Consider the following 21,196-nt stretch of genomic DNA (forward strand, 5'->3'; position numbering starts at 1 on the left):
CATACGATATGGGCTATAGCCCATGGTCAAAAATGATGAAAGACGAGGATAATGTTTTTTTTCAAAAATTAAAAAAACGATGGGCTATAACCCAACTTTTTGATTTTTTTTTTTTTTTCAAATCCTCAAAAATGATGAAAAACGGCGTGCTATAGTATGCCATATGATATGGGCTATAGCCCATGGTCAAAAATGATGAAAAACGAGGATTTGAAAAAAAAAAAAAAAGACGTTTTTTATCCCATTTTTGACCATGGGCTATAGCCCATACTGTACGGCATACTATAGCAAGCCGTTTTTCATCATTTTTGAGGATTTAAAAAATCCTCAAAAATGATGAAAAACGGCGTGCTATAGTATGCCGTACAGTATGGGCTATTAGACGAGCGTCTAAAAATGGGATAAAAATGTCTAAAAATAGACGTCTAAAACACGTCTAAAAATAGACGTGTTTTAGACGTCTATTTTTAGACGTTTTTTATCCCATTTTTGACCATGGGCTATAGCCCATACTGTACGGCAGAGAGAGCGATAGAGAGAGAGAGCGATAGAGAGAGAGAGCGATAGAGAGCGATAGAGAGAGAGAGCGATAGAGAGAGAGAGCGATAGAGAGCGATAGAGAGAGAGAGCGATAGAGAGAGAGAGCGATAGAGAGAGAGAGCGATAGAGAGATAGCGATAGAGAGAGAGAGCGATAGAGAGAGAGAGCGATAGAGAGAGAGCGATAGAGAGAGAGCGATAGAGAGAGAGCGATAGAGAGAGAGAGCGATAGAGAGAGAGAGCGATAGAGAGAGAGCGATAGAAACGGCGTGCTATAGTATGCCGTACAGTATGGGCTATTAGACGAGCGTCTAAAAATGGGATAAAAATGTATAAAAATAGACGTCTAAAACACGTCTAAAAATAGACGTGTTATAGACGTCTATTTTTAGACGTATTTTATCCCATTTTTGACCATGGGCTATAGCCCATACTGTACGGCATACTATAGCAAGCCGTTTTTCATCATTTTTGAGGATTTGAAAAAAAAAAAAAAGAAAAAAAAAAACGATGGGCTATAACCCATCGTTTTTTTTTTTTTTCATTTTTTTCAAATCCTCAAAAATGATGAAAAACGGCGTGCTATAGTATGCCGTACAGTATGGGCTATTAGACGAGCGTCTAAAAATGGGATAAAAATGTCTAAAAATAGACGTCTAAAACACGTCTAAAAATAGACGTGTTTTAGACGTCTATTTTTAGACGTGTTTTAGACGTCTATTTTTAGACGTGTTTTAGACGTCTATTTTTAGACGTTTTTTATCCCATTTTTGACCATGGGCTATAGCCCATACTGTACGGCATACTATAGCAAGCCGTTTTTCATCATTTTTGAGGATTAAAAAAAAAAAAAAAAAAAGAAAAACGATGGGCTATAACCCATCGTTTTTTTTTTTCCATTTTTTTCAAATCCTCAAAAATGATGAAAAACGGCGTGCTATAGTATGCCGTACAGTATGGGCTATTAGACGAGCGTCTAAAAATGGGATAAAAATTTCAAAAAATAGACGTCTAAAACACGTCTAAAAATAGACGTGTTATAGACGTCTATTTTTAGACGTTTTTTATCCCATTTTTGACCATGGGCTATAGCCCATACTGTACGGCATACTATAGCAAGCCGTTTTTCATCATTTTTGAGGATTTAAAAAAACAAAAAAAAAAAAAAAGAAAAAGATGGGCTATAACCCATCGTTTTTTTTTTTTTTGAGGATTTAAAGGAGGATTTAAAAAAAAAAAAAAAAAAAAAAAAAAACGATGGGCTATAACCCATCGTTTTTTTTTTTTTTCATTTTTTTCAAATCCTCAAAAATGATGAAAAACGGCGTGCTATAGTATGCCGTACAGTATGGGCTATTAGACGAGCGTCTAAAAATGGGATAAAAATGTCAAAAAATAGACGTCTAAAACACGTCTAAAAATAGACGTGTTTTAGACGTCTATTTTTAGACGTGTTTTAGACGTCTATTTTTAGACGTATTTTATCCCATTTTTGACCATGGGCTATAGCCCATACTGTACGGCATACTATAGCAAGCCGTTTTTCATCATTTTTGAGGATTTGAAAAAAAAAAAAAAAAAAAAAAACGATGGGCTATAACCTATCGTTTTTTTTTTTTTTCATTTTTTTCAAATCCTCAAAAATGATGAAAAACGGCGTGTTATAGTATGCCGTACAGTATGGGCTATTAGACGAGCGTCTAAAAATGGGATAAAAATGTCTAAAAATAGACGTCTAAAACACGTCTAAAAATAGACGTGTTATAGACGTCTATTTTTAGACGTTTTTTATCCCATTTTTGACCATGGGCTATAGCCCATACTGTACGGCATACTATAGCAAGCCGTTTTTCATCATTTTTGAGGATTTGAAAGAAAAAAAACGATGGGCTATAACCCATCGTTTTTCTTTTTTTTTCTTTTTTTTCAAATCCTCAAAAATGATGAAAAACGGCGTGCTATAGTATGCCGTACAGTATGGGCTATTAGACTAGCGTCTAAAAATGGGATAAAATTGTCTAAAAATAGACGTCTAAAACACGTCTAAAAATAGACGTGTTTTAGACGTCTATTTTTAGACGTTTTTTATCCCATTTTTGACCATGGGCTATAGCCCATACTGTACGGCATACTATAGCAAGCCGTTTTTCATCATTTTTGAGGATTTGAAAAAAAAAACGATACATCGTTTTTCTTTTTTTTTCTTTTTTTTCAAATCCTCAAAAATGATGAAAAACGGCGTGCTATAGTATGCCGTACAGGATGGGCTATTAGACGAGCGTCTAAAAATGGGATAAAAATGTCTAAAAATAGACGTCTAAAACACGTCTAAAAATAGACGTGTTATAGACGTCTATTTTTAGACGTATTTTATCCCATTTTTGACCATGGGCTATAGCCCATACTGTACGGCAGAGAGAGCGATAGAGAGAGAGAGCGATAGAGAGAGAGAGCGATAGAGAGCGATAGAGAGAGAGAGCGATAGAGAGAGAGAGCGATAGAGAGCGATAGAGAGAGAGAGCGATAGAGAGAGAGAGCGATAGAGAGAGAGAGCGATAGAGAGATAGCGATAGAGAGAGAGAGCGATAGAGAGAGAGAGCGATAGAGAGAGAGCGATAGAGAGAGAGCGATAGAGAGAGAGCGATAGAGAGAGAGAGCGATAGAGAGAGAGAGCGATAGAGAGAGAGCGATAGAAACGGCGTGCTATAGTATGCCGTACAGTATGGGCTATTAGACGAGCGTCTAAAAATGGGATAAAAATGTATAAAAATAGACGTCTAAAACACGTCTAAAAATAGACGTGTTATAGACGTCTATTTTTAGACGTATTTTATCCCATTTTTGACCATGGGCTATAGCCCATACTGTACGGCATACTATAGCAAGCCGTTTTTCATCATTTTTGAGGATTTGAAAAAAAAAAAAAAGAAAAAAAAAAACGATGGGCTATAACCCATCGTTTTTTTTTTTTTTCATTTTTTTCAAATCCTCAAAAATGATGAAAAACGGCGTGCTATAGTATGCCGTACAGTATGGGCTATTAGACGAGCGTCTAAAAATGGGATAAAAATGTCTAAAAATAGACGTCTAAAACACGTCTAAAAATAGACATGTTATAGACGTCTATTTTTTGACGTTTTTTATCCCATTTTTGACCATGGGCTATAGCCCATACTGTACGGCATACTATAGCAAGCCGTTTTTCATCATTTTTGAGGATTTGAAAAAAAAAAACCGATGGGCTATAACCCATCGTTTTTTTTTTTTTCATTTTTTTCAAATCCTCAAAAATGATGAAAAACGGCGTGCTATAGTATGCCGTACAGTATGGGCTATTAGACGAGCGTCTAAAAATGGGATAAAAATGTCTAAAAATAGACGTCTAAAACACGTCTAAAAATAGACATGTTATAGACGTCTATTTTTAGACGTTTTTTATCCCATTTTGACCATGGGCTATAGCCCATACTGTACGGCATACTATAGCAAGCCGTTTTTCATCATTTTTGAGGATTTGAAAAAAAAAAAACGATGGGCTATAACCCATCGTTTTTCTTTTTTTTTCATTTTTTTCAAATCCTCAAAAATGATGAAAAACGGCGTGCTATAGTATGCCGTACAGTATGGGCTATTAGACTAGCGTCTAAAAATGGGATAAAATTGTCTAAAAATAGACGTCTAAAACACGTCTAAAAATAGACGTGTTTTAGACGTCTATTTTTAGACGTTTTTTATCCCATTTTTGACCATGGGCTATAGCCCATACTGTACGGCATACTATAGCAAGCCGTTTTTCATCATTTTTGAGGATTTGAAAAAAAAAAAAAAAAAAAAAAAACGATGGGCTATAACCCATCGTTTTTTTTTTTTCCATTTTTTTCAAATCCTCAAAAATGATGAAAAACGGCGTGTTATAGTATGCCGTACAGTATGGGCTATTAGACGAGCGTCTAAAAATGGGATAAAAATGTCTAAAAATAGACGTCTAAAACACGTCTAAAAATAGACGTGTTATAGACGTCTATTTTTTGACGTTTTTTATCCCATTTTTGACCATGGGCTATAGCCCATACTGTACGGCATACTATAGCAAGCCGTTTTTCATCATTTTTGAGGATTTGAAAAAAAAAAAACGATGGGCTATAACCCATCGTTTTTCTTTTTTTTTCTTTTTTTTCAAATCCTCAAAAATGATGAAAAACGGCGTGCTATAGTATGCCGTACAGTATGGGCTATTAGACTAGCGTCTAAAAATGGGATAAAATTGTCTAAAAATAGACGTCTAAAACACGTCTAAAAATAGACGTGTTTTAGACGTCTATTTTTAGACGTTTTTTATCCCATTTTTGACCATGGGCTATAGCCCATACTGTACGGCATACTATAGCAAGCCGTTTTTCATCATTTTTGAGGATTTGAAAAAAAAACGATACATCGTTTTTCTTTTTTTTTCTTTTTTTTCAAATCCTCAAAAATGATGAAAAACGGCGTGCTATAGTATGCCGTACAGGATGGGCTATTAGACGAGCGTCTAAAAATGGGATAAAAATGTCTAAAAATAGACGTCTAAAACACGTCAAAAAATAGACGTGTTATAGACGTCTATTTTTAGACGTTTTTTATCCCATTTTTGACCATGGGCTATAGCCCATACTGTACGGCATACTATAGCGAATCCTCAAATGCCGTTTTTCATCATTTTTGAGGATTTGAAAAAAAAAAAAAAAACGATGGGCTATAACCCATCGTTTTTTTTTTCCATTTTTTTCAAATCCTCAAAAATGATGAAAAACGGCGTGCTATAGTATGCCGTACAGTATGGGCTATTAGACGAGCGTCTAAAAATGTCTAAAAATAGACGTCTATAACACGTCTATTTTTAGACGTGTTTTAGACGTCTATTTCAACGTTTTTCGACGTCTATTTTTCGACGTTTTTTTTTTTTTTTTTTTAAGATATTTATTTGCGGCTTACGCCTTTTATTGATTTTTGAAGGGACAGACAGTAGGCTGACAGGAAACGGGAGAGAGATGGGGGGATGACATGCAGTAAAGGCCGTGTCGGGTCCGGGAGTCGAACCCGCGGCACACTGCGACTGGATTACCAGTCCGGTGCCCAGACCGTTACGCTACGGCCTGGGCCTTTTTCGACGTTTTTTATCCCATTTTTAGACGCACGTCTAATAGCCGGCTATTGCTCAGTGGGATGGTCAAAAATTATGAAAAACGAGGATTAAAAAAAAAAAAAAAAAACGATGGGCTATAACCCATCGTTTTTTTTTTTTTTTTTTTTTTTTTTAATCCTCAAAAATGATGAAAAATGGCGTGCTATAGTATGCCGTACGGTATGGGCTATTAGACTAGCGTCTAAAAATGGGATAAAAAACACGTCTAAAAATAGACGGCGCGAGTTTTTGTCGCGCTATCGAGGAAGCGCGAGTTTTTGTCGCGCTATCGAGGAAGCGTGAGTTTTTGTCGCGCTATCGAGGAAGCGCGACTTTTTGTCGCGCTATCGAGGAAGCGCGAGTTTTTGTCGCTCTATCGAGAAAGCGCGAGTTTTTGTCGCGCTATCGAGAAAGTGCAAGTTTTTGTCGTGCTATCGAGGTAGACGAGCGTCTAAAAATGGGATAAAAAACGTCTAAAAATAGACGTCTAAAACACGTCTAAAAATAGACGTGTTTTAGACGTCTATTTTTAAACGTTTTTAGACGTCTATTTTTTGACGTTTTTTAGACGTCTATTTTTTGACGGTTTTTAGACGTCTATTTTTTGACGGTTTTTAGACGTCTATTTTTCGACGTTTTTTATCCCATTTTTAGACGCACGTCTAATAGCCGGCTATTGCTCAGTGGGATGGTCAAAAATGATGAAAAACGAGGATTAAAAAAAAACATAAAAAAATCAAAAAACGATGGGCTATAACCCATCGGTTTTTTTTTTTTCATTCTTTTCAAATCCTCAAAAATGATGAAAAACGGCGTGCTACAGTATGCCGTATGATATGGGCTATTAGACGAGCGTCTAAAAATGGGATAAAAAAACGTCTAAAAATAGACGTGTTTTAGACGTCTATTTTTCGACGTTTTTCGACGTCTATTTTTCGACGTTTTTTATCCCATTTTTAGACGCACGTCTAATAGCCGGCTATTGCTCAGTGGGATGGTCAAAAATGATGAAAAACGAGGATAAAAAAAATTAAAAAATCAAAAAACGATGGGCTATAACCCATCGTTTTTTTTTTTTTTCATTTTTTTCAAATCCTCAAAAATGATGAAAAACGGCGTGCTATAGTATGCCGTACGGTATGGGCTATATAGCCCATGGTAAAAAAAACGCCCAAAAATAGACGTGTTTTCGACGTCTATTTTTCGACGTTTTTCGACGTCTATTTTTCGACGTTTTTTATCCCATTTTTAGACGCACGTCTAATAGCCGGCTATTGCTCAGTGGGATGGTCAAAAATGATGAAAAACGAGGATTAAAAAAACCCATCAAAAAAATCAAAAAACGATGGGCTATATAACCCATCGTCTTTTTTTTCTCCATTCTTTTCAAATCCTCAAAAATGATGAAAAACGGCGTGCTACAGTATGCCGTACGATATGGGCTATTAGACGAGCGTCTAAAAATGGGATAAAAAACGTCTAAAAATAGACGTGTTTTAGACGTCTATTTCAACATTTTTCGACGTCTATTTTTCGACGTTTTTTATCCCATTTTTAGACGCACGTCTAATAGCCGGCTATTGCTCAGTGGGATGGTCAAAAATGATGAAAAACGAGGATTAAAAAAAAATCAAAAAATCAAAAAACGATGGGCTATAACCCATCGTTTTTTTTTTTTTTTAATCCTCAAAAATGATGAAAAATGGCGTGCTATAGTATGCCGTACGGTATGGGCTATTAGACTAGCGTCTAAAAATGGGATAAAAAACACGTCTAAAAATAGACGGCGCGAGTTTTTGTCGCGCTATCGAGGAAGCGCGAGTTTTTGTCGCGCTATCGAGGAAGCGCGACTTTTTGTCGCGCTATCGAGAAAGTGCAAGTTTTTGTCGTGCTATCGAGGTAGACGAGCGTCTAAAAATGGGATAAAAAACGTCTAAAAATAGACGTCTAAAACACGTCTAAAAATAGACGTTTTTTAGACGTCTATTTTTTGACGGTTTTTAGACGTCTATTTTTCGACGTTTTTTATCCCATTTTTAGACGCACGTCTAACAGCCGGCTATTGCTCAGTGGGATGGTCAAAAATGATGAAAAACCAGGATTAAAAAAAAAATTCAAAATTCAAAAAACGATGGGCTATAACCCATCTTTTTTTTCCATTCTTTTCAAATCCTAAAAAATGATGAAAAACGGCGTGCTACAGTATGCCGTACGATATGGGCTATTAGACGAGCGTCTAAAAATGGGATAAAAAACGTCGAAAAATAGACGTGTTTTAGACGTCTATTTTTCAACGTTTTTCGACGTCTATTTTTCGACGTTTTTTATCCCATTTTTAGACGCACGTCTAATAGCCGGCTATTGCTCAGTGGGATGGTCAAAAATGATGAAAAACGAGGATAAAAAAAAAAAAAAAAAAAAAAAAAAATGATGGGCTATAACCCATCGATTTTTTCCCATTTTTTTCAAATCCTCAAAAATGATGAAAAACGGCGTGCTATATATGCCGTACGGTATGGGCTATAGCCCATGGTCAAAAATGATGAAAAACCAGGATAAAAAAATATATCAAAAATTAAAGAAATGATGGGCTATAACCCATCGTTTTTTTCAAATCCTCAAAAATGATGAAAAATGGCATGCTATAGTATGCCGTACGGTATGGGCTATAGCCCATGGTCAAAAATGATGAAAAACCAGGATAAAAATATATATCAAAAATTCAAAAAATGATGGGCTATAACCCATCGTTTTTTTTTTTTTTTTTTTTTCAAATCCTCAAAAATGATGAAAAACGGCGTGCTACAGTATGCCATACGATATGGGCTATTAGACGAGCGTCTAAAAATGGGATAAAAAACGTCTAAAAATAGACCTCTAAAACACGTCTAAAAATAGACGGCGCGAGTTTTTGTCGCGCTATCGAGGAAGCGCGAGTTTTTGTCGCGCTATCGAGGAAGCGTGAGTTTTTGTCGCGCTATCGAGGAAGCGCAAGTTTTTGTCGCGCTATCGAGGAAGCACAAGTTTTTGTCGCGCTATCGAGAAAGCGCAAGTTTTTGTCGCGCTATCGAGAAAGTGCAAGTTTTTGACGTGCTATCGAGGTAGACGAGCGTCTAAAAATGGGATAAAAACGTCTAAAAATAGACGTCTAAAACACGTCTAAAAATAGACGTGTTTTAGACGTCTATTTCTAAACGTTTTTTTAGGCGTCTATTTTTTGACGTTTTTTAGACGTCTATTTTTTGACGTTTTTTAGACGTCTATTTTTTGACGGTTTTTAGACGTCTATTTTTCGACGTTTTTTATCCCATTTTTAGACGCACGTCTAACAGCTGGCTATTGCTCAGTGGGATGGTCAAAAATTATGAAAAACCAGGATTAAAAAAAAAATTCAAAATTCAAAAAACGATGGGCTATAACCCATCTTTTTTTTCCATTCTTTTCAAATCCTAAAAAATTATGAAAAACGGCGTGTATGCCGTACGATATGGGCTATTAGACGAGCGTCTAAAAATGGGATAAAAAACGTCGAAAAATAGACGTGTTTTAGACGTCTATTTTTCAACGTTTTTCGACGTCTATTTTTCAACGTTTTTTATCCCATTTTTAGACGCACGTCTAATAGCCGGCTATTGCTCAGTGGGATGGTCAAAAATGATGAAAAACGAGGATAAAAAAAAATCTAAAAATCTAAAAAACGATGGGCTATAACCCATCGATTTTTTCCCATTTTTTTCAAATCCTCAAAAATGATGAAAAACGGCGTGCTATATATGCCGTACGGTATGGGCTATAGCCCATGGTGAAAAATGATGAAAAACCAGGATAAAAAAATATATCAAAAATTAAAGAAATGATGGGCTATAACCCATCGTTTTTTTCAAATCCTCAAAAATGATGATAAATTGCGTGCTATAGTATGCCGTACGGTATGGGCTATAGCCCATGGTCAAAAATGATGAAAAACCAGGATAAAAATATATATCAAAAATTCAAAAAATGATGGGCTATAACCCATCGTTTTTTTTTTATTATTATTTTCAAATCCTCAAAAATGATGAAAAACGGCGTGCTACAGTATGCCATACGATATGGGCTATTAGACGAGCGTCTAAAAATGGGATAAAAAACGTCTAAAAATAGACCTCTAAAACACGTCTAAAAATAGACGGCGCAAGTTTTTGTCGCGCTATCGAGGAAGCGCGAGTTTTTGTCGCGCTATCGAGGAAGCGTGAGTTTTTGTCGCGCTATCGAGGAAGCGCAAGTTTTTGTCGCGCTATCGAGGAAGCACAGGTTTTTGTCGCGCTATCGAGAAAGCGCGAGTTTTTGTCGCGCTATCGAGAAAGTGCAAGTTTTTGTCGTGCTATCGAGGTAGACGAGCGTCTAAAAATGGGATAAAAACGTCTAAAAATAGACGTCTAAAACACGTCTAAAAATAGACGTGTTTTAGACGTCTATTTCTAAACGTTTTTTAGGCGTCTATTTTTAGACGTTTTTTAGACGTCTATTTTTTGACCTTTTTTAGACGTCTATTTTTTGACGGTTTTTAGACGTCTATTTTTCGACGTTTTTTATCCCATTTTTAGACGCACGTCTAACAGCCGGCTATTGCTCAGTGGGATGGTCAAAAATGATGAAAAACCAGGATTAAAAAAAAATTCAAAATTCAAAAAACGATGGGCTATAACCCATCTTTTTTTTCCATTCTTTTCAAATCCTCAAAAATGATGAAAAACGGCGTGCTACAGTATGCCGTACGATATGGGCTATTAGACGAGCGTCTAAAAATGGGATAAAAAACGTCTAAAAATAGACGTGTTTTAGACGTCTATTTTTCAACGTTTTTCGACGTCTATTTTTCGACGTTTTTTATCCCATTTTTAGACGCACGTGTAATAGCCGGCTATTGCTCAGTGGGATGGTCAAAAATGATGAAAAACGAGGATTAAAAAAAAATCAAAAAATCAAAAAAACGATGGGCTATAACCCATCGTTTTTTTCAAATCCTCAAAAATGATGAAAACGGCATGCTACAGTATGCCGTACGATATGGGCTATTAGACAAGCGTCTAAAAATGGGATAGAAAACGTCTAAAAATAGATGTCTAAAACACGTCTAAAAATAGACGTGTTTTAGACGTCTATTTTTTTTCCATTTTTTTCAAATCCTCAAAAATGATGAAAAACGGCGTGCTATAGTATGCCGTACGGTATGGGCTATACTCATGATGGAAATAGGATCCTAGTCACATTGTGACGAAGAACTATCTTGCTCAGACTGAGATGAGACAAGCATCCTGGATCAAGAATGTGCGCGAGATTTGTTCGCGCGCGACTTTTTTATGGATTAATGGTGGATGCTATATCATCAACGATGCACGGCCAGTTCTATATGAGACAGGTCTATGCAGGGGCATCTGCGCACTATCTGATATGGATTCGGTACGGGATGGATTCGGTACTGCAACTGCAGAAAACTGCAAAATCTCACTGCGGTAACGTGTGTGACAAATCGAACAAATCTCAAATCGAACAAAATCTCAAATCGAACAAATCTCAAATCGAACAAATCGAAGAGGTTTCTTTAGAAACCAAGGTTTTGTAAGTAGAGTGAGCGAAATACTTCACTCTATGGGATGTTTCCCTTTGCGGAGCAAAAGGGCAGAAACTTCATTCATGAACTCCCCAGGGCATATGCTCCTAAAATATGCCCTGTGGGTTTAAGAGCGATGACGTAGATGCCCTGCTTCTCGAAGCATCTAGGCTGCGTCTACGTCACAGCGCGCTCATTCGAACACTTTTCCTTCTGCCGGGCCAAGACAGAAGGGTGTTTCGAGTGAAGTATTTCGCTCACTCTACTTACAAAACCTTGGTTTCTAAAGAAACCTCTTCGTTTTGTTAAGTATTCGTTCACGAAATACTTCACTCTATGGGACCTTATGAACTCCCGTGTCTTGAAAATAGTCAAGTGTGTTCAGGGCTATATAAAGTAACCTAATGAGGGCTGGGCAACCTCTGGTTGATAGCCCGGTCCCGGTGGAGAATGGTAGTAGCCTCGGGCTGATATACATTCTCAGTGTAGATGCTTCATGTAGGCCTGGTATATCCAGGGCATCTAGACTTATGTGATTACACATGGTTTAATGGCCTAATAGGTCCATTATGGTGCGGCAGCCCCCAACACTGCGTGCGCCACAGAGGGCGCTGCCACGTCTAGGTTATAGTACGTATGTGGCAAATGTTGAGGGAGAGGACCAGCTCGCTGCGGTACAGACCTCTTGGATTGGGACACCCTTACAGAGTGCCCAGGATGCTGCCATGCCTCTTGTGGAGTGAGCCCTCAGCGCCTGTGGGGGCTCCACTCCCTGACTAGTATAAGCCAGGCGGATGGTCTGCACTATCCAATTGGAGATGCTGACCGTTGTGACAGGCTTTCCTTTGGTCCTGGTACCCCAGGATACGAATAGTTGATTCCCTATCCTGAAGGGGGCCGTCCTGTCCACGTATGCTCGTAAAGCTCTCACTGGACAGAGACAGTTTAACCTCCTGTCTTCATTAGAAGCAAAAGGAGGGGGGTGGAAAGCCTGTAGGTCCACTGGAACGCACACGGAGAGAGCGTTCTTGGGGATGAAGGCTGGGTTGGGCTTGATAGTGACCTTGGTTGACCTGTCATCGAACCTCATGCACTCTGGCGAGGTCGAGAGGGCGTGTAGGTCGCTGACCCTTTTAGCAGTTGTCAAGGCAACTAGGAGGGCTACCTTCAGTGTCAGGTTCTTCAAACTAACTGTCGTCAGTGGTTCGAAGGGATCCTTGGTTAAGGCCTCCAGGACTAGGGTTAGATCCCAGGAGGGGACCAGGGATCTGTTGATCCTGTGTTCCCTTCGTACGCCCTTAACGAACTGCCTAACTAGGGGGTGTTTCCATACCGTCTCGTTTTCAAACCCCACATGGCAGACTGAGATTGCTGCCAAGTTGTTTTTGACCGAGGAGAGACCTAGTCCCCTGTCTAGGAACTCTTGTAGGAAAGTCAAAATGTCCACTACTGACGCTCGGTAGGGGACCACTTGAGTAGGCCGTGTTGAGCACCACTGCTCAAAGACGTGCCATGCCGTATCATAGCGGGCCCTTGTTGATGGAGCCCTTGCCCTCTGAATTGTGGCTATGACATTCGGAGGGAGGCCTACGTCGGACAACATCACCCTCTCACGGGCCAAACCCATAGGTCTAGGTCCTGGGGGCGAGGGTGAAAAATCTCCCGACCTGCTTGAGTGAGGAGATCCACTCGTAGAGGGAGTTGCCAAGGTTGGTCGTAGAGGAGGTGAGTTATCTCCGACCTCCAGACCCCCCAGGCTGGGGCTACTAGTAGCATTGTCAGACCCTGAGTCCTCACTCTGTCCAGAGTGGGGGGAATGAGGGTCAGTGGGGGAAATGCGTAGAGTAGGCCTTTGGGCCATCGGTGTGACAGGGCGTCTAGTCCCAGCGTCGATGGCCCCTCTATCGAGAAGAAGAGGGGGCACGTCGTGTTCCCTTCTGTGGCGAATAGGTCCACTTCGGGTGTCCCGTACTTGCTCCAGATCTGTGTGACCACCTGTGGGTGTAGAGACCAGTCTGAGTAGCGGAGAGGTCCTCTGGACAGCAGGTCTGCTCCTGTGTTCAGAATACCGGGGACGTGACATGCTGTGATGGACAGAAGCCGAGAGTCGCTCCATAGAATGAGCTCTCGAGCTAACTGATGAAGACGGGGGGACCTGAGACCGCCTTGTTTGTTTATGTAACACATCGTCGTTGTGTTGTCTGTTCTCACCAGCACGTGACAACCCTGTATGAGCGGTTCGAATTGCCTCAGAGCGAGGAAAACCGCCATCAGTTCCAAATAGTTGATGTGGGAGGAGCGTAGGTGCTCTGACCACACCCCCCTGGTTGTGGCACCCTCCAGCGTGGCTCCCCAGCCTGTCATGCTTGCGTCTGTGGTGACCACTTTCCTGATCAGAGGTCTCCCCATGGGGACTCCTTCTGAAAGGATCCGTCTGTTTATCCACCATTGTAGGGCTAGTATGCAGTGTGACGTCACTTCTACCCGTTGGTGGCGACGGTACATAGGTACACGCAGAGAGTTCATCCATAGCTGGAATGGTCTCATGTGTAGCCTGGCCAGGCGGATTAAATGGATTGAGGAAGCCATTAGCCCCGCCATCCTGAGACATATGTGGAAAGGAATCGAGCGTCCTTTCTTGAAAGACGTTGCCGATTGTATCATTGCGTCTATTCTCTCTCGGCTCAGGCGAGCTCTGTAAGAGACTGAGTCTAGCGTTATACCGATGAAGTCTATTGACTGTGTCGGCGTTAACATGCTCTTCTCGTAATTGATTTGAAATCCGAGAGAGCGGAGGTGGCTGAGCACTATGTGTGTGTGTGACAGCGCCTCTTGTTGAGAGTCTGCGGATAGGAGCCAATCGTCTATATAGGTTGCTAGACGAAGACCCTGTTGTCGCAGTGGGGCTATCGCCGCTGCTGTACATTTCACAAAGACTCTCGGACTCAGGGACATTCCGAAGGGAAGTACTGTGTATTCGTATACTTTCCCCTTGAACCCGAAGCGCAGAAATTTTCTGTGCGGTGGGTATATTGGAACGTGAAAGTATGCGTCCTGTAAGTCTATTGACGTGAACCAGTCCCCTCTGCGGATTGATCGCAGTAGGACTGGTGGCGTCAACATTTTGAAGCGGAAGGTTTTTAAATAGCGGTTGAGAGCTCTGAGATCCAAAATGGGTCTGAGCCCTCCGCCTTTCTTTTTCACCAGGAAGTAGCGGGAGTAAAACCCGTTCATTGCCTGGTTGTGAGAAACCTCCGTGATGGCACCTTTTTGCAGGAGGAATTTGATCTCCTCCTGTAAGATGCCTGCTTCCTGTCCCCTCGCTTGAGAGAATAAGATCCTCTCGAAAGTGGGCGGTTTCGACACGAACTGGAGCCTGTATCCGGTCGCTATAGTGCGCATGATCCATGATGATGCTTTGCACTCCCGCCATTTTGACAGATGACGTGACAGGGGATTCCCCGTGTGTGGGGGGAGACCCGCCTGTATTGTGACGTCTCTCTGTGGCCTGTGGGTACATGAAGACGGTTTGCCTAGGGGAAGACTCACCTTGTGTGGAATGTCTCCCTCTAGTGGATTCTTCGGGTAGTGAAGAAAATTTTTGGCGTGGTGGTCCCGGCCTGTAACAGCTTGTGCTGTTACAGTATGGGTTATCTCTCCCATGGCTGGGCTTGTGCCCTTCAGAGTTCGTTGTGTTGTTTTTTGTGTTTTTTTGTTTTTTTGAAACTTTATTGAAGCAAAAACAATGACACTTTGTGAATTGCACATAACAACATTTTGGTACGTGTGTACACTGCTGCCCGTGGCAGTCTGTACACTCGTCCTTAAGCGCTTTAACGCCGGCTCGGAGGCGAGGTCCGTGACCACTGCCTCCGGCCTTGAACTCTGTGGGAGAGAACGGGGGGGTGAGGCTAGGACCCCCCTCTGGGACCTGCCATGTAGGTCACTTCCGCTTCCCAGCGCCTCGGCCCCTGGACGCTCCTCCTCTGGGCTTGTAGGGCGGGGGGGAGCGGCGATGGTCGGTGCGTGGACCCTGCGGTGGACGCTGTCTGTCCCCGGAGTAGTCCCTCGGGGGCCCGGGTGGGTCCTTGCTGGACGTCCTGGGCTTCCATGGGGCACGCTTGCCCCTGCCGCGGCCCGGTGGAGCCTTGGCAGCCAGTGGCTGAAGAGCCTTCATCGTTTTGGTGGAGGTCTCTGCCTGCTGGATGGAGACCGACATGTCTTCGAGAACCCCATGGAAGAGGCTCTCGTGTGATATGTTCTTCCCCACCATGTCCCTCTTCACTGAATCGGGGAGAGGGGCGAGGTTCACCCACCTCATCCGCTCCTGGAGGATGGAGGCCACCAGAGCTGCTCCAGTGTGCTTGGTGACATCATACTGGAGCTGGGCCAGCTCGTGTACGAGGCGGCACATCTCAGCCAGTTCTTCTGGGGTGGGTGTGTTGCCCATTTCTAGCAGGAGAGCCCTCATGGATCCATGCAGAAGGCTTCCTGCGTTGAGCCCCCTGGCGACGTAGGTCATGTGGTCATACAGCCACCTGTTGACCTTAGACCCTTCTTTATCTGCCGCACTGGAGAAGACTGGGTCTTTGTCCTGTGGGATCACAGTTGGGGCTTGGGGGTTAGCCAGGTAGGAGGCCATGGCTCTGTCCATGGAGGGCATTTTGAGCAGGTTGAGCTTCTCCATGCCCTTCATTTCGGTGGCCGCCCTTTTGCCATGGCGGTGGATGGCCTCTACCCTGACTACAGGGCTGGTCCAGGCTTTGCTGAGCAAGGTCTCAAAGCCTGAGGCCTGAGGAATGGCCTGCTTCTTTGGTACAGGAGGGGGGACGTACTCATCACTGCGTCCATCCCATTTCACCGTCTCGCTGGGGATCTCCTCCCAGGCGTGGTCACAGCGGATAGCAGCCCTTTTGTAGATCTCCATCAAGGTTGAATTATCCTTGGGGAGAACAAAGCGAGGCTGAGGTGGGGGTGTTACCTGTCTGTCGACGGGGGGAGGAACTTCCTCTACCTCGTCGTCTTCACTATCCTGGAAAGGGCGGCGAGTGTACTCGTCTGCCTCTGACGAGTCGTTCTCTTGATAGTTGCCCTCGTCTAAGACTTCATAGCGCTCGTCGCCTCTCTCCTGGAAGGAGGGGAGTTCGTCGTAGTCGATTTCCCCTTCTTCAGCGGCAGCCCAGCGGGTTGCCATGGTAGTAGAGACCGCAGTGCGGAGACGAGGCTTCGCTATCGGCCTGGCGGAGCGCTCCTCTGGTGTACTCACTTGACGAGGTATCAGAGGGCGAGAGCCGCTCTTAGGTCTGGCTCCGTCAGCTTCGTAGCGGGCTGCGGAGGCCCTGTCTGCCGCTGCTTGGGAGGAGACCGTGGCTGTAGCGCGGCTACGGGGGGCCGGTATAGGCCGCCCCTGTCGCTCTTGAGTGGAGCCTCTGGCTGTGCGAGGCGGAGCTGGGGTATAGTCCAGCTTCTGCCTCGGTCCATAGTGCTCGTGCTCGCGGTCGTCGAGTGTGTACTGCTTGTAGAACTCATCGACGCGCCTCAGCCTACCTCGTAGGTGGGTGTAGTCCATACTTCTGCATTTTTCGCAACCAAATAGGTCGTTGTAATTGAGAAGCGCATTGCGTGCATGATCCACGCCGAGGCAGTACAGACATACTTCGTGTCTGTCGGTGCCGGACATCTTGTTGCCGCATCCCGCCACAGTGCACCTCTTCTGTGGCTCGAGAATGATGCCTCTTCGGCGTCGTCTAGCTGCGGCGGCGGTCTCCCTCACCGGGGAAGACATGCTTGTAGCTTTCCGTCGAGAGGGGGACCAGGAATTAGCTAACTTGTGAAAGGGCTTTGTGGCCACGAACGTGAAGAAAGCTAATTTGTTACGGGCTTCTAGGCCGTGTAGCTTAGGTGAAAGCTAGACTAGCGAAAAACGGGCTTACCGGCCTCGTAAAGCACCAGGTAGCTTATCGTATAGTCTCTAGGTGAAAAACTAGACTAGCGAAAACTGGCTTACAGGCCCAGTAAAACACCGGCTAGTTTAACGTTGAAGGTGCTATGCTAGCGCTAAGCTAGTGAGTAACACTACGAGAGCGAGCTAGCTCGCTAGAAAAGGTAGCACCTTCGTGAGACTGAGGCTATGTTAACCGTAGCGGGCTTGTTGGCCCCGAGACGAGAAAGATAGCAAAATAGAAGGTAGCGCCTTGCTAAGCTAACCGCTAAGCGGCGCTAGCTGTAAGCTAGTTGTTACCCCCCTATTTCTGAATTGGCGGTCTTTTCGAAATGTTCTGGTAATAGAACTTACGAACCGTCTAGGAGCTTTGTTTCTGCAGAGTTTTTGCGAAAGATTCTGTCGGAAGAAAAGTCCAAGTATCAGGGAACCTCACGGTACTCGAGTTGCACTCTTGTCCGATTTATAAGGTATTAATTGCCCTAAACACTTGACTTAGTAACAGAAGTCTGTCCTTTCAGCTCGGCAGAGGAAAAGCGAATGAGCGCGCTGTGACGTAGACGCAGCCTAGATGCTTCGAGAAGCAGGGCATCTACGTCATCGCTCTTAAACCCACAGGGCATATTTTAGGAGCATATGCCCTGGGGAGTTCATGAATGAAGTTTCGGCCCTTTTGCTCCGCAAAGGGAAACATCCCATAGAGTGAAGTATTTCGTGAACGAATACTTAACAAAACTCAAATCGAACAAATCGAATCGAACAAATCTCAAATCGAACAAATCGAATCGAACAAATCTCAAATCGAACAAATCTCAAATCGAACATCGAACATCGAACGTCGAACGTGTGTGACAAATCAAACAAATCGAACAAATTCAAATCGAACAAATCTCAAATCGAACAAAATCTCAAATCGAACAAATCTCAAATTGAACAAATCTCAAATCGAACAAATCTCAAATCGACAAATGGAACAAATCTCACTGCAGTAACGTGTGTGACAAATCGAACTAATCTCACAAATCTCACAAATTCAAATCGAACAAATCTCAAATCGAACAAAATCTCAAATCGAACAAATCTCAAATCAAACAAATCTCAAATCGAACAAAATCTCAAATCGAACAAATTGAATTGAACAAATCTCAAATCGAACAAATCTCAAATCGAACAAATCTCAAATCGAACATCGAACGTCGAACGTGTGTGACAAATCTCACAAATCTCACAAATTCAAATCGAACAAATCTCAAATCGAACAAAATCTCAAATCGAACAAATCTCAAATTGAACAAATCTCAAATCGAACAAATCTCAAATCGAACAAATCTCACTGCGGTAACGTGTGTGACAAATCGAACATATCTCACAAATCTCACAAATTCAAATCGAACAAAATCTCAAATCGAACAAAATCTCAAAACGAACAAATCTCAAATCGAACAAATCGAAGAGGTTTCTTTAGAAACCAAGGTTTTGTAAGTAGAGTGAGCGAAATACTTCACTCTATGGGATGTTTCCCTTTGCGGAGCAAAAGGGGCAAAGGGAAACATCCCATAGAGTGAAGTATTTCGTGAACGAATACTTAACAAAACGAAGAGGTTTCTTTAGAAACCAAGGTTTTGTAAGTAGAGTGAGTGAAATATAGTGAAATATAGTAGCCCTCTGGAGTGAGTGTGGAAATATACAGTAAGTAAATGACTCAGAAATTGATCAAATCATTTATTCAAGGGTTTCACTTTCTATCAGGTATATTATTGTAGTATTCAAGTTTTCAAGACAATAGTGGTTTAGATTTTTCCTATGGCCTATAATGTAGTGTGTGTGTGTGTGTGTGTGTGTGTGTGTGTGTGTGTGTGTGTGTGTGTGTGTGTGTGTGCTACTGATGCTTGCCCTTATTTAGATAATTTCCTAATGTCTTTCTTTATATGTAATGAGATATGGATGAATATACAACATTCCCATACTTCAAATGAGATCCCCAAGTTATCTTTTGCAGTTAGCAGAGGAACGCAAATCCTTTTTCTATCAAAACTGAACCTTAGTCACTTCAGATGATTTCTCTTCATATCCCCGAAAGGAGATGAAAATTAACCTAAAACATTCTCTACACAGCATCGTCAGAACATGCTCCCTACTTGTGCTTTTTGGTTTCTTCTTTCTAATTACAGTTACTAGTCATCAGGAGACCTCAGTCCAGGCCACTGTCAATAGGATTGTAACCTTTTACAATACATATTTACATTGCTTGACGTAGTCGTGGCACGACGACAAAACCCGCTCTCACTGAATTACATTCAACTAGACAGATGCAGCAACAGAAATATTGTACATATATTATATATTTTATATAATATTGTAAATATTAAAACTGACGAGTGTATCGAACAGCAGAACACTAGAACATTTCAGCATACAGTATACTGTAGGACACATGCAGATTACAACATCTTATGTATGAAAAAAGGACATAGTAGCCATGAATATTTGGACTATACAGTAGTGGACCTTTTCAGTGGGTATGACCAATATATTAATTTCTTCAGAGATCATACAGTATATACACTCATTAGTTTTGAGTCACTGAAAGAAACCCAAAGATTTGATTGAACTGGAAGCACATTGCAACTTTTTTGCATAATTTAATTTCTTTAGGGTATGTTTAATACAATGAATTATAAAATCCAAAAATGTGTCTATGGGCTGCCCACAATGCTGGCATGCAGATATCCTCACTAATAATCATTGTAAGGATGAATCTTACTCTGCGGTCATGGCATTACAACTAATTGCACTTAATCCAAGTGTGCTGAGTCTTTATGCATGTGCTTCGATCAACATTCATCTGTGTCACTGCTAATGAATTCAAAAGTTATGTTTCAGACATCTTTCTGTAAGAGCAGATAAGACATGTCTTGTCTGCATGTAAGTCAATGGTTCTGAAAGTGGGTCCCCCCCGGGTTCCAGGGGGTCCTCAGCTGAATTAATTCATGTAACATCCAGAAGTTTAACCCTACATTTACTGATCTACTGATTTACTGATCTATTTTCAATAAATCTTTAAAAGAAGAAAAAATTGAAATGTTTGAATATTTATGAAACATTTTAACAACACAAATCTTGTATTGGCAGCCATGGCACAAAATATTTTCAGATGGGGGTGCACAGCCAAATGCATATTATTTCGGGGAAAAGTTTGAGAACAACAAAATCTCATCACAGCACATACACAGTCATGTAGTGTATGAGCAGCTCAGCACGCATTTCACGACGTATATGAACTGTCTTGCACAACAGAAAATGGCAACACATTTGTCATGTCATTGCTTAAGAAATAATATAGCAGCACATCTTGACACTTTGTCTTTTCAGAGTGTAGTTAGCACAGGGTACAAACAGTAAACACTACCTACTAATTATTTGACTGGGAGTTACCAATTTGTTATATTAGGAATACAATATGCCCTGGATTAATTAAAACCACCCAAAACTGAAGACTGAGTTGGAAGATTTGTACCAATATTGGACAAAAGCCAAGGTTTCATACCAGTTGCAGTTTAACTGAAATATTCACATGGTCCGTCAGTGTTGTTAAGTGACTCATGTATGTAGCAGCTCTGCAAAGTACAATAATACACCAGCACCTAGAGTCTCCTTACATAATACAGTGGAGCAATGCTTGATATAAAGAAATACTTAAAAACGGTTTTATGACAGCCTGAAAAAAGGATCCTGTAACACCCAGATGTTTTTCTTTCTTCTTCTCATCAACATGCTTTTAAATAGGGTATACTCTCAGGTCAGCACAGAGCTCATTCATAACCTGCTTTGTCACAAAGACAGATTAAATTAATCAAAATGAAAGCCCAATTCACACACTGTCCATTTTTGCCTTTACATCGTACTCTAAACATAAATGTCCGCTGTGGGAATACCGTCGGTTCTAATCACCTACAGGT

Source organism: Protomyctophum parallelum, assembly GCF_964188405.1.
Source record: "Protomyctophum parallelum genome assembly, chromosome: 9".
NCBI lineage: Eukaryota > Metazoa > Chordata > Actinopteri > Myctophiformes > Myctophidae > Protomyctophum > Protomyctophum parallelum.